Source organism: Sturnus vulgaris, unplaced genomic scaffold, assembly GCF_052056855.1.
Source record: "Sturnus vulgaris isolate bStuVul1 unplaced genomic scaffold, bStuVul1.hap1 Scaffold_157, whole genome shotgun sequence".
NCBI classification, from domain to species: domain Eukaryota; kingdom Metazoa; phylum Chordata; class Aves; order Passeriformes; family Sturnidae; genus Sturnus; species Sturnus vulgaris.
The window spans coordinates 4,403,595-4,416,394 of NW_028276074.1; positions in this window are offsets into that span (position 1 = coordinate 4,403,595).

Below are 12,800 nucleotides of genomic sequence, written 5' to 3' on the forward strand. Positions count from 1 at the left end.
GCCCCAGAGGTTTGGACATCTCAGCTGGAGGAGAAGGACGGGAAGCCGCGACTGACACTCGGCAGGAGGGGACTGGAGCAGCAGCCAGGGCGTCGACATCGGGGGAAGCCTCGTGTGCCCACCCACAGAGTGCCTGCTGAAATAGTCTGTGTGGGCATCCCTCCTCTCAGATCTCCAGGCACTGGGGGCCAACACTTGCTGTCATTGTTTTCTTTATGTTAAGCTGTTTCTGTGCCTTCACTCGCCACAAGTGGTGTGAAAGACAACATGAAAGTAAAAATTAAGTTAGGAAATTAGATTACACAATCAGAATGTTTCTCTTAATAATGTTACCTTTATATTATCAGTTAGGTTGGAGCCAAGAATGGGAAAATAATTGTTTTGACTTTAGGAGAAAAAGTAGCAAAAACCTTTATGGGAATGGGACATGTTTTCTTGGCTACCTGGTGGACTATAGGTTAAACAATTACTTTTTTTCCTCTTATGTGCTGTAGCAACTCTAATCTTTTTACCATGCACGATCCCTTGCTTAGTACAACTTATTCAACATGTGATCAAAGGGATGCAGGTAATAGCCACGCCTACTGATCCAGAGATGGTTACAAAAAGGACAGAAATTGATGTCACTCCAAATAATTACAAAACCAAAAAAAAGACTCAGGAACAAAAAATTAAGTCAATGATAGCTAAAGTTTGTAAAGACAATTATTAAAAAATAAAAGAGGAGGGATTGAGAGGAATATTGAATTTGTCTTTACAAATGAGTTGTGGATCAGCCTGTAGAAAAGGCTAGCACTGAGAGATAAAAGAAACAATGGGATGGATTCCACTGATTGATGAATGGAAAGAGATATTTGCCTTTACAAACAAACTGTAGGGCTGCTGATAAATGAAATTGCATATCGAAAGATGAAAGAAGCAACGGGGGGAAAACTATGAATTCTATAAGAATTAAAAATTAAAAGGGAGGGTTATACATTAGAGGGGAATTTCAGGTATCAGGCGTTCCGGGAAGTCTGTGCCTCTCAAGTACCTAAGCCAATGGGGAAAGAGAGAGGGAAATGCGGCCGGGAAAATAGGATAAAAAGGAGGCTGCGTCCTCCGAAAATTTGAGAGATCCCAGGGGAATGTCCCATGGCCTCTCCCTTTATTCGAATAAAGCAAAAAGGACTCCTCTGTCTCCTTTTTGGACCTAAACCTCTGGTGTTTGTGGATTAATTTTCCTGACATAACTAATTGCTGGATATGTTCTTGACCAGAGGGAAACCAAAGCAGAGCCATGGTTTGTCAGGACTTGCTTGATCCCAATGAGCCCCGTGGTGCATTTGGAGCTGAGCCCTTGAACCTCAGGGCCTGAGAGGAGATTGCACAAACCTTTCCAGGAGTCCAAGTCAGAAGAAAAATCCAAAGTGTCTCAAAGCATTAATGGGTCCCACTGAGGTCCATCCCAAACACAGGCTCCTCATGGATTCCTTGGAGGAGAGAACTGGAGGCCAGAATTGCCCAAAAACCACTCATAGAGTAAGGGAGGAAAGGAAAAAGGAAAGTACCTTAAAAAACTGAAGTAACTTGAAGCATTAATGAGCCCCACTGAGTGTCAATACAAAGCTCTCAAGGGACTCGTTAAAGCAGATAATTGGAGCCACGATTGCATAAATTACTAAAAGAGTTGATGTCAAAAGGGAAACTCCAAGTACCTTAGAAAAACTGAGTACCTTGAAGCATTAATGAACCCCACTAAATATCATTACTGACAAAGCCTCTCAAGGGACTAATTAAAGCAGATAATTGGAGGCCATCACTGCACAAACCTCTCAGAGACTCAGTGTCAAAAAGTAGAACTTAAAATCAACCCTGAGTGTCTTGAAGCATTAATGAACCCCACTGAGTGTTGTTACTGACAAAGGCTCTCAAGGGACTAATTAAAGCAGATAATTGGAGGCCATGATTGCACAAAGCTCTCAGAGACTCCAAGGCAAAAGCAAAACCCAAACCTTGAGTATCTCAAAGTATTAATGAGCCCCACTGAATGTTAATACAAAGCTCTCAAAGGACTAATTAAAGTAGATAACTGGGGGCATGATTCTATAAACTACTAAAAGAGTTGGTGTCAAAAGGGAAAGACTTGACTTCTCTTTGTCCCCACCTGTCATCTCTGCCTCGAATTTCCTGCTCCAACTGGAACCTGGGGACATTTTCTCAGTTGTGTCTCTCAGTGGGACCCATTAAAACTTCAAGAAACTTCAGCATTTTAATTTGAGTTCTTGAGAAGGTTTTGGAGCACTCTCTCAGGGAATGATTATGATGTAAATATTTAATGAACCAAGAGGATCATTAAAGTCCTTGTGCTGTGTCTGTGCTGCTGAGCTGGGCCAGGCTCCTGGCACAGAGGCAGCTCCCAAGGTAAACCAAGAGAAGCTTCAAAAAGACATTTCTGCTGAGGAGCAGCTCCTCTGCCAGCCCAGCAGGGCTGAGGGCACTGCCTGCAGGCACTGAGGGCACAGGAGCCAGGCACAGACAGGCTCAAGGCAGTCAGGACTGGGAAGACATTGAGCTGAGACTGCACTTGGGGAAACATCTTCACAGCCCTGGACATGGTGAGTGTGTGGGTGCAGGGCAATGTCCCCTGTGCTCCTGGAGGGATCTCCTGGAGCCAGCACAGCCCACAGCCTGGGGGATGTGTCGGGAGGACTCTCCCATATTCAGGGACGGCTGCAGGGGCTGAAGCTGGGGCTGCAGCCAGGGCTGCCCAGGGCTGTCCTGCAGAGCAGCTCCTGCAGCCCTCAGGGCTCTTGGCCAGCCCAGGCCATGTGCCACCTGCCAGGGACAGCTCTCAGCCTGCCTGGCAGCTCCCCATGGACTGTGGGGAGAAGTTGGAGGTGGAAGGAGCCACCCCCATCAGGGCAGATTCCTCCTGCTCTGGAGATGGTGCTGCATGGCCAGGGCTGCTCTCAGCTTTCTCCCCAAGGCAAGGCAAAGGGGCTGTCAGGTGTGTCTGTGTCACTGACACTCCTGCACTGTCCCACTGGGCATCAGCAGATCTGCCTCCCATCTCCCTCACAAAGTGCCTCCTCACCCTCCTCTCTCTACAGACTGCAGCAGCAGCACCTTGGCTTGCAGCATCTCTGTTTGTGTGAGCTGCCCTTAAGGCCCTGCTGGCAGGGAGATGGCCCTGGGCAGTGCCCTGTGCTGGGAGGGGTGTGCAGGGCAGAGCTGAGCCCCCAGGACTGGGATGGTCTCTGGGAGCACTGGCAGGGACAAGGCTTGGATAGAGAGGAACAGCTCCCAGTAGGAACAACTCCAGGCAGCAGAGCCAGACCAACACTTAGTATGCCTCTCTCTCTCAATCAGAATAAAGCAAAAAAAAGAGTTTAGGGAAAAGTATTTTAAAATTGGAGCCTTCAAAACGGCTACTGTACTTTTCCAGCACATTTGAAGTGTGATCACCTTGAATTAGAGGGAGATATTATAAGCAAAGTGCAGCTGTATAGGACCAGAAGGTCAGACTTCACTGTGTCAATGGTAGCCTTGTTTTCCTTCTGGACTCCTCAGCATTCATACTGAGAAAAATGCTGATGAGGAGGCAGTAACTCAGCAGCAGAACCTCAAATTCAAAAATAAAATTTTTAGTGAAGTTCCCCCACATGAAGAGAAGTAGTTTTGAGAGGATTCCTAACTTAATTGTACAGGATTGACTCAAGGAAATGTCTCCTAGCTTGTCAATGTGTTCTTTTTACAGCCCACAATGCCCAGAGTGAGGACATGTCCAACAGCAGCTCCATCAGCCACTTCCTCCTGCTGCCATTGGCAGACACGCGGCAGCTGCAGCTCCTGCACTTCTGCCTCTTCCTGGCCATCTCCCTGGCTGCCCTCCTGGCCAACGGCCTCATCATCAGCGCCGTAGCCTGCGGCCACCACCTGCACACCCCCATGTTCTTCTTCCTGCTCAACCTGGCCCTCAGCGACCTGGGCTCCATCTGCACCACTGTCCCCAAAGCCATGCACAATTCCCTCTGGGACACCAGACACATCTCCTATGAAGGATGTGCTGCTCAGCTCTTTTTCTTCCTGTTCTTCATTGGTGCAGAGTTTTATCTCTTGACCATCATGTGCTACGACCGCTACGTGTCCATCTGCAAACCCCTGCACTACGGGACCCTCCTGGGCAGCAGAGCTTGTGCCCACATGGCAGCAGCTGCCTGGGCCAGTGGCTTTCTCAATGCACTGCTGCTCATGATCAATACATTTTCCCTGCCCCTGTGCCAGGGCAATGCCCTGGGCCAGTTCTTCTGTGAAATCCCCCCCCTCCTCAAGCTCTCCTGCTCACACTCCAAACTCAGAGAATTTGGACTTATTGCAGTTAGTGTCTGTTTAACACTTGTTTGCTTTGTATTCATTGTTTTCTCCTATGTGCAGATCTTCAGGGCTGTGCTGAGGATCCCCTCTGAGCAGGGACGGCACAAAGCCTTTTCCACCTGCCTCCCTCACCTGGCTGTGGTCTCTCTGTTTGTAAGCACTGCAGTGTTTTCTCACATGAAGCCCACCTCAGTCTCCTCCCAATCCCTGGATCTGGCGGTGTCAGTTCTGTACTCAGTGGTGCCTCCAGCCCTGAATCCCCTCATCTACAGCCTGAGGAATGAGGAGCTCAAGGCTGCAGTGTGGACACTGATGACTGGATGGTTTTGCAAACATTAGATTGCTGGCCAATTTCTTTAAATCACTTGTAATAAAAATAATCTCTAACACTTCTCGTTGTTTTCATTGTGGAGGTTCTTGGTTATAATTTTTTCATACTGTCTACAAAGAAATGTCATTCTTTGTGCCATTTCTCATTTTCTATCTCTCCCCCTTCCCTGTGGCCCTAGACTGTGTCAATGAGGGGCTGCACTCTCACTGGCTTTAATGAACTAAAGAATCTCTCTCCCAGCAAAGTTTTCTCCAGAGATGCCCCTTTTGTTTTGTTCCCTGGAGCTGCAGCAGCAATGTCTGTGTGCAGAGCTGGGGCAGATCAGTGCTGGCACAGCAGCTGTGCCCAGCAGCAGCAGCAGCACTTGGTGTTGCCAGTGCTGCTCCCGTGCCACTGCCCCGCTGCCCTCCTGGCCCTCGTGTTGCTGCAGGGCCTGAGTGCTCTCGGGGCCGGGCACAGCCCTGGGGGTGGCAGTGCCGGGGCTGCAGCAGGGACAGGCCATGGGCACGGCTGGGGCAGTGCTGATGCCTCAGGGCAGGGCCTGGGGCTCCAGGCTCCTTGGCCAGGCTCTCTCCACAACACTTGGCCAGCCCAATGCTGAGCACAGAAAAGCCCCGGGAGCAGCCCCAGGCTGGCCGTGGGCAGGCTGGGGGCAAACAGCATGGCTGCTGCTCTGCAAGCTCCCTGCAAGGGGGACACCCTGGCAAGGAGCAGCAGAGCAGGGGCTGATCCATCCCCACAGCGCTGGGCACCCCAGGGCAGCGTCCCAGAGCGTCCTCATGCACCTGCCAACAACATCCCCCCTCTGCAGCCCTGGCCTCTCCCCCAGCTCACACAGGAGCCGCATCCTTGCAGGCACACACACGGCAGCACTGGCTCAGGAGCCCCTGTTTGCATTGCACACAGCAGGGTCAGCACCCCCATGGTGCTGCTGTGGGGACATGGAGCTGAGTGAACACAAATGCCATCAGCCCCTGGGGCCAGCAAGGGCTGGGGGACGGCAGGGAAACCACTCACCTTTGTTGTGGCCTCTGAAGTCAGCCAGGAAGTTTGTTCCGATGAGCTGTGAGTTTCCTGTCCCACTGCAGATGTTGTTGCTCAGAGCCAGGGCTGCCTGGCAGCCACTCCCAAAGTGCCCTGAGCATTCCTTTTGCTTCACCTTTGCTTTCGTTACTCTTTCCAGAAATCTTTCTAGATTTCTTCCTCTTACCCACCCTTGTCCCCTCTCCTGCCAACAGTCCATCCCTGTTTGCCCTTTCCTCTCTGGCCACACTCTCCATTTCTGTTCTTAAGTTGGCACCATGGGATCATCCCTTGGGGAGCAGGATCATCCTCCAAGTGCTTCAGGAATTGTCTGCAGAGTCCTGCACTGCCTCGTGCTGCTCCCTTGCCAGAGGTACCACAGGCCAGGGGGGCACATCTGGGCTGCTGTGTCTGGGTGTGGGGCTCCCTGTTGTGGGCAATGAGGAGGGGCTGGAGAGGCTCTGCAGGACTGACAGGATGGGCTTTGGGGCTGTGTGGAGAAGCTGAGGGACCTGTGCTGCTGGACCTTGTGAAGAGGAGGCTCAGGACTCATCCTGCAACTGCTCCAGGGTTGGTTTCAGAATCACAGAGTCAACAGGGCTGGAAAAGACCTTGGAGATCATCAAGTCCAACCTGTGCCCTGACACCACCTTGTCTCCCCTGAGCCTTCTCTTCTCTAGGATAAACATTCCCAGCTCCCTCAGGCATTCCTCACAGGACTTGTGTTCCAGACCTCTCACCAGCTTTATTGCCCTTCTCTGAACACACTCCAGCCCCTCCATGTCCTTCCTAAATTTGCTAGGCCAGGAATTAGACACAGCACTCGAGGTGCAGCCCCACCAGTGCTGAGCACAGGGAAAGAATCACTTCCCAGCTCCTGCTGGCCACACCATTCCTGATCCAGGCCAGGTGCCATTGGCCTTCTTGGCCACCTGGGCACACTGCTGCCTCATGTCCAGCCTGCTGTCCATCAGTGCCCCCAGGTCCCTTTCTGCCTGGCTGCTGTCCAGCCACTCTGTCCCCAGCCTGGAGCACTGCAGAGGTTTTTGTGGCCAAAGTGCATAAGTGACCCAGCACTTGGTCTTGTTAAACCTCACCTTGTTGGATTTGGGCCCTGGATCCAGTCTATCCAGGTCCTTGAGCAGAGCCCTCCTACCATCCAACAGATCAAGACTCTCAGCTAACTTGGTACCACTACGGTTCCATGAGGTCCTGGAGTGTCACAATGGTCTCCATGATTCCATGAGGCTTTCCAGTGTCACAATGTCCCTTTGGTTACATGGGACCCCTTGGTGTCACAAAGTCCCTTGTATCCTTGGGCCTCACAGTGTCACAATGACACCTTGGTCCCCCAGTGCCCTGCAGTGTCACAATGGATCCTTGGTTCCATGAGGTCTCGCAGTGCAGCAATGCTCTCCTTGATTCCACAGTGTCACAATGGCCTCTTGGTCCCAAGGTGCATCACGGTTTCAAACATGTTTCCTTCATTCCTTGAGTCCCTGAGGAGCAGCACTGGCCCATTGGTTCCATGGGCCCTGCAGTGTCACAATGGTCCCAACGATTCCATGAGGTCCAGCAGTGTCACAATGGTCTCTGTGGTTCCACAGGCCCCACAGTATCATGTAACTCCTCTGTTCCATGAGGCCCACAAAGTCACAATGAACCTTTGGACCATGAGGCTTTGCTTTGTGGTGTCACATTGCAAATGCTCCCTTGGCTCCACAGTGTCCCAATGGACCATTGATTACAGGAGGCCCCTCTGTGTCACCCTGGAGCTTTGGTTCCATCCAGCCCTGCAGTGTCACAATGGCCTCCTTTGGCTCCACAGTGTTACAATGGACCACTGATTACATGAGCCCCTCAATGTCACAATGGACCTTTAGTTCTCTGCAGCCCTGCAGTGTCACAAAGGCTTCTTGGTTTCATGAGGCCCCACAGTACCACAATGCTCTTCCTGGTTCTGTGGGGACCATCAGGGTCACAATGTTCTCTCCATGGTTCCATGAGACCTCACAGTGTCACAGTGCTTTGATTATTCCACAGGCCCTCAGTGTCACAATGGTCTCCATGATTCCATGAGTCCCCTCAATGTCACAATGGTTTCTTTGGTTCCATGACACCCAAAAACACTGTAATGGTCTCCACGGTTCCATGAGGCCCCACGGTGTCACAATGGACCCTTGGTTTGATGAGGTCTCAGTGTCACAATGATCCCTACATTCCATGGAGCCACACAGTGTCAGAACAGTCCCCTTGGTTCCATCAGGCCCAGCAATGTCACAGTGGTGTCCATGATTCCATGACGCCCCACAGTATCACAATGTCCCCTTTGTTCCATCAGGCCCCGCAGGGTTACAGCATTCCCTGCACACCCTGAGACTCCGCATCTCCCAGCCCAGGCCATTGCCATGGTTCCACTCACTCCCAGTATGATCCCAGTGACTCCCAGTCTCTCTCAGTATGTCCCAGTTGACCCCAGCATGCTCCCTGTCACTCCCACTTCCTCCCAGTTGCCTCCAGCACGATTCCAGTTGCCCACAGCCACTCCAAGTCACCCTCAGTGAAGTTCCAATTGCTCCCACTAAATCCCAGTTGCCCCCATCATGGTCCAAACTGCTCTCAGCATGCTTCTGATCACTCCCAGTATGGTCCCAGTTCCCCTCAGTGTCACCCCAGTTGCACCCAGCTGCTCCTAGTTTAGTCCCAGTTATGGCCAGTATGATCTCAGTGGCCCCCAGTAGAGACACAGTAACTCCCAGTTGCTCCCAGTGGCCCCCAACATGACCCCAGTTGTACCCAGTGTTGTCCCCTCCAGTATTCTTCCAGACACTCCTAGTATATTCCAGCTGCCCACAGCATGCTCATTCCTAGTCATCCCAGAGACCCCAGTATGGTTCCAGTTGCCTCCAGGATGATCTCACTCATTCCCAATATATCCCAACTACCTCCAGTACACACCCGTCATGCCCAGTTGTTCCCGCTAGCCCTCAGTGTGGACCCAGTGTAAGGGTCGGTCCGAAGTTCCCCTCGATTTTGCCTCCCGACCGTCGCAAGGAGACCTCGAGGACCCCACCCAGGCTGACTCTGAACAATGGTTTCCTGGCCTGGCCAAGGTGGATGCTCGTGACTGTGTGCTGGTGTATTGTGTTCACTGGACTGTGCTGTCATGGCACCAACCAGAGGTTGTGTTGTACCAACTGAGGACTGCTTGACCGTACCTGTCTCCTGCAGCACCACACAATGGTCCATAAATCTTCCCACCTCTTGGCCAGAGGCCACTCATTTTGGAGAAGGACTATAAAAGAGCGACCCTCTGGAGAAGACCCCTGAGATCTCCCCATGGATGAAGACTCGTCTATCAGCTGACCCGTGAGGACGCCCGTCTCGTCTGTTGGTAGCTATTTTCCCATCCCCTTCTTTTCTTTTTAAGTCTCTATACTTTGTTTCCTATATCTCTCCCCTCTATTGCAACTGAGTTGTTGACATTTAATGAAAATGCATTGCTGTTGTTGAATAAACTGATTTTCTGCTGTTGAATAAACTGATTTTGTCCTCTGCATTTTGCCTGTTTGCACCTTTGAGATCAAACGAACTATCACGACCCCCACTCTGTATTAATAGTGGATCGTGACACCAGCCAGACCTATTACATGGTCCCTTGGTTCCATGGTGGCCTCACAGTGTCATCATGATCTCCTTGATTCCATGAGTCCCTGTATTGTCACAATATTCTCCTTGTCACAATATTCTCCTTGCTTCTGTAGTGTCACAATGGCCCCTGGCTTCCATAAGTTCTTGCAGTGTCACCATGGCCCCTGGGCTCCATGTGGCCCAGCTGTGTCACAATGGCTCCTTGGTTCTCTGGGCCCCACAGCTTCATCACTGACCCTTGGTTCCACAGGGGTCCTGATTTTCGCAGTGGTCAGCCTGATTCCATGAGGCACCAGAGTGTCACAATGATCTCTTTGGTTCCGTGAGGTTCTAGAGTGTCCCCATGGTCGCTGTCAGAGGCTGGATGAGATCAATGTCCCAGACACCTGGGGATGAGCTGTCAATCAGTCACACAGTGGGCTGGTGCTGACCCAGGCTCTGATTGCCCCAGCAATCACAAGTCCCACCTGGGGGAGGCCCACGAAGGTCCAGGGGCTTAAAACACGGAGCAGGCGCTCAGCCCATGGTCCATACCCTGCCTTCTCCTGGGGTCTGTGTCTCACCCACACTGGAACCCCAGGGGTTGGGAGCCATGTGTGTGTCTATCTTCAGAATTTCTGTCTTTCTGTCTCTCTCTCTTTCCTCTGCTTCTAATGCTCTTTATATGGAACAATTTTTGGCACTGCAACAACTTAAGTGTTTAAAGATTCCGAGGTTAAATGGGAAAGGTTAAGGAAGTTCCTACTATTAAAAGTGTTTCATGTTAATTTTTATTAGGTATTAAATCCTTTTCCAAAGTTCCTTCATTTTGTATATTTCGCCAGTTAAATTATGTGTCATTTTGACCTCTTGAGAATATCTGGCTGGGGTTTCTCCTGTGTAGCAAGCTCGAGTAAAGGAACCTTTGGTCAGCCCCAGCATTCCAGTGTTCTGGGGTGTTCCAGCCCTGCAGGCTCACCATGGCCTCTTGTTTCCATCAGGCCCTGCTGTGTCACACTGGCCCTTGGTTCCGTGAGCATCTGGAGTGTCACACAGCTTGATGACATTTGTCCTTGCTGCCCCTGCCATCCCACTGCCCCAGCAACAGCCCCGAGCCACCCGTGAGGGACAGGCCCTGCTGGGCCAGGCCTGGGCTCAGGCCTTGGCCTTTCTGCTTCCTCCAGCCAGCCCAGGCCTTGCTCAGCATTGCAGTTCCCTGCTCACAGCCTCGGGCTCCTGCAATCCTGCCCTCAAGGATCTGCTCTCACCAGTCCCTGGGGAGCCTTTGGCACTCCCTGCCCTCAGTGGGGCCACTGATGCTCCAAGGGACTTGGAGTTTTGCTTCTGACTCCTTGAGCAGCTTCTTCAACCTTCTCTCAGTGCCTGAGGCTCCTGGACTCAGCCCCAAATCCATCCTGGGGATCATAAAAATAGAGAAAGTCCTCAGGAGCACCTTGTCTTCTTCCAGTTGTCTTCAAGTTATGAGAGATTGTGCAGACGGTTGGAGTCAATTTGGAGGTTTGTTAATGAGGAAGGATTTGATGTGCACCTCATGACTTTTGTGTTTTTAATCACTTGAGTATTTTTTTATTTTTCATTTTAGAGGAGAGCTGATAGAACTATTCCCCAGGTGATCTTGATGCTGAATGTTTTCTTAGGAGGTCTGGGCACTCAGAAGTGCGAGCCCCTTAAGGGATGACCCTGTTTGGACACCCTGCTCCTCACCCCCAACATCAACGTGTCTCAAATCACCCACCTCGGACTGACATGCCAAAAAAAAGATTATTAATTTGCAAAATTAAAATAATATATTTTTCATAATAATACTATTCCATACTTTTATTACCTTAATTTTCTATTTATGTTAAAAAATCCATACATTTTTGGCAACCAAAAATTTTTTGGTCATTGCTTCTAAGTAACACAATTCCCTTCATTAATAAGTGACCACTATTGGCTACGGATTTCTCCAGCTTTATGATTATTAGTCCTATTTTTAGTACCATTGTTATCTTTTTAATCATTTTCTCAGACCGTATGAAAGGGACCCATTTGGGGTTCATGGAGACATTTCTGGGGTATATTTGAGGCCGTTTTGGGTCTGGAGAGGGAATTTAGACAGAACTTTAGAGTCTGGAGGAAACTTGGGGGACCTGAGTGGGCACTAGGAGGGTCACTGAGGGATTGTGATGGACACTTCAGGCCCTGGGGGAGCTCTTGGAGGTCCAGGAGAGCATCTGGGGGTCAGGGAGGGGAATCTGGGGCCATTCGGGGTCCAGGGGGACACTTGGGGGGCTCTAACGGGGCTCTCCGGGGCGCGGGGGGTGATGGGAGTTGTAGGCACAGGTATAATACGGTTCAATAGGGCCGTGGAGCATCATGGGAGTTCTGGGCACAGCTCCAATGGCTCTCGGCAGGGCGCGGTGCATGATGGGAGTTGAAGTCACGGCTGGAATAGCACTCTATGGGAACTGCGAAGCATCATGGGAGCTGTAGTCCCGGAAGTGGCTCTGACGAAAAAAGAAAACTCCTCTTTGCCAGACCTCCTGAGGAGAGACCCTGGATCAACATCAATCATAGAATGCTGCATCAGCTCTGCTCTAAAGAGAGCAGTAATAAAATACACCCTTGAAAATAGGAATGAATATTTCTAAGAAGCTCTTTGAAATATTTCTCCATAACTGGAGTTGAAAACCTTCCTAAAATGAACTGCACCAGAGCAGAGGGAAATCAAGGCAGAGCCATGGTTTGTCAGGACTTGCTTGATCCCAATGAGCCCCGTGGTGCATTTGGTGCTGCCAAGCAGCTCCAAATAATATTTTGGAAATATTGGCTCTCTCTCTGCAGTGCTGCCTTTGCCAGGAGCCCAGCCCAGCTCAGCAGCACAGACACAGCACAAGGACTTTAATGACCCTCTCGGGGTTGGGGCTGAGTCCCTGAACATCAGTCCCTGAGAGGGAGTTGAAGAAACCTCTCAAGAATTCAAAGTCAGACACAAACTCCAAAGTTTCTCTTACTTTTAGTGAGTCCCACTGATAAACATGAAAGAGAAGGTTTCCCAAGGGTTGAATTAGAGCAGAAAATTGATGGCAATGATGTCAGGTTGGAAAAAATAGGGTAAAGGAGGAACAGAAACCTCTCAAGAATTCAAAGTCAGATTCGAAGTCCAAACTTTCCTGAAGTTCTAATGGGTCCGACTGAGGGACATGACAAAGAAAGTGTCCCCAGGTGCAGGTTTTATTGTTTTTATGTTACATTTTTAAAGTATCAATTTTTTCATTTTATGATTTAATTCTTAAGTGGGCTTACTGTTTTTATATTACCTTTTTTGGCCTGGAATTTTTCTTTTGCTGAATGAAGCAGAGAGATGGGACTTCTGAGTTGCTTTAGAAAGTTTGGTTTAATATTTTTTATTTTCTATCCAGTCAGAAAGGGTAAATTTGTCTTACAGATGTTCACA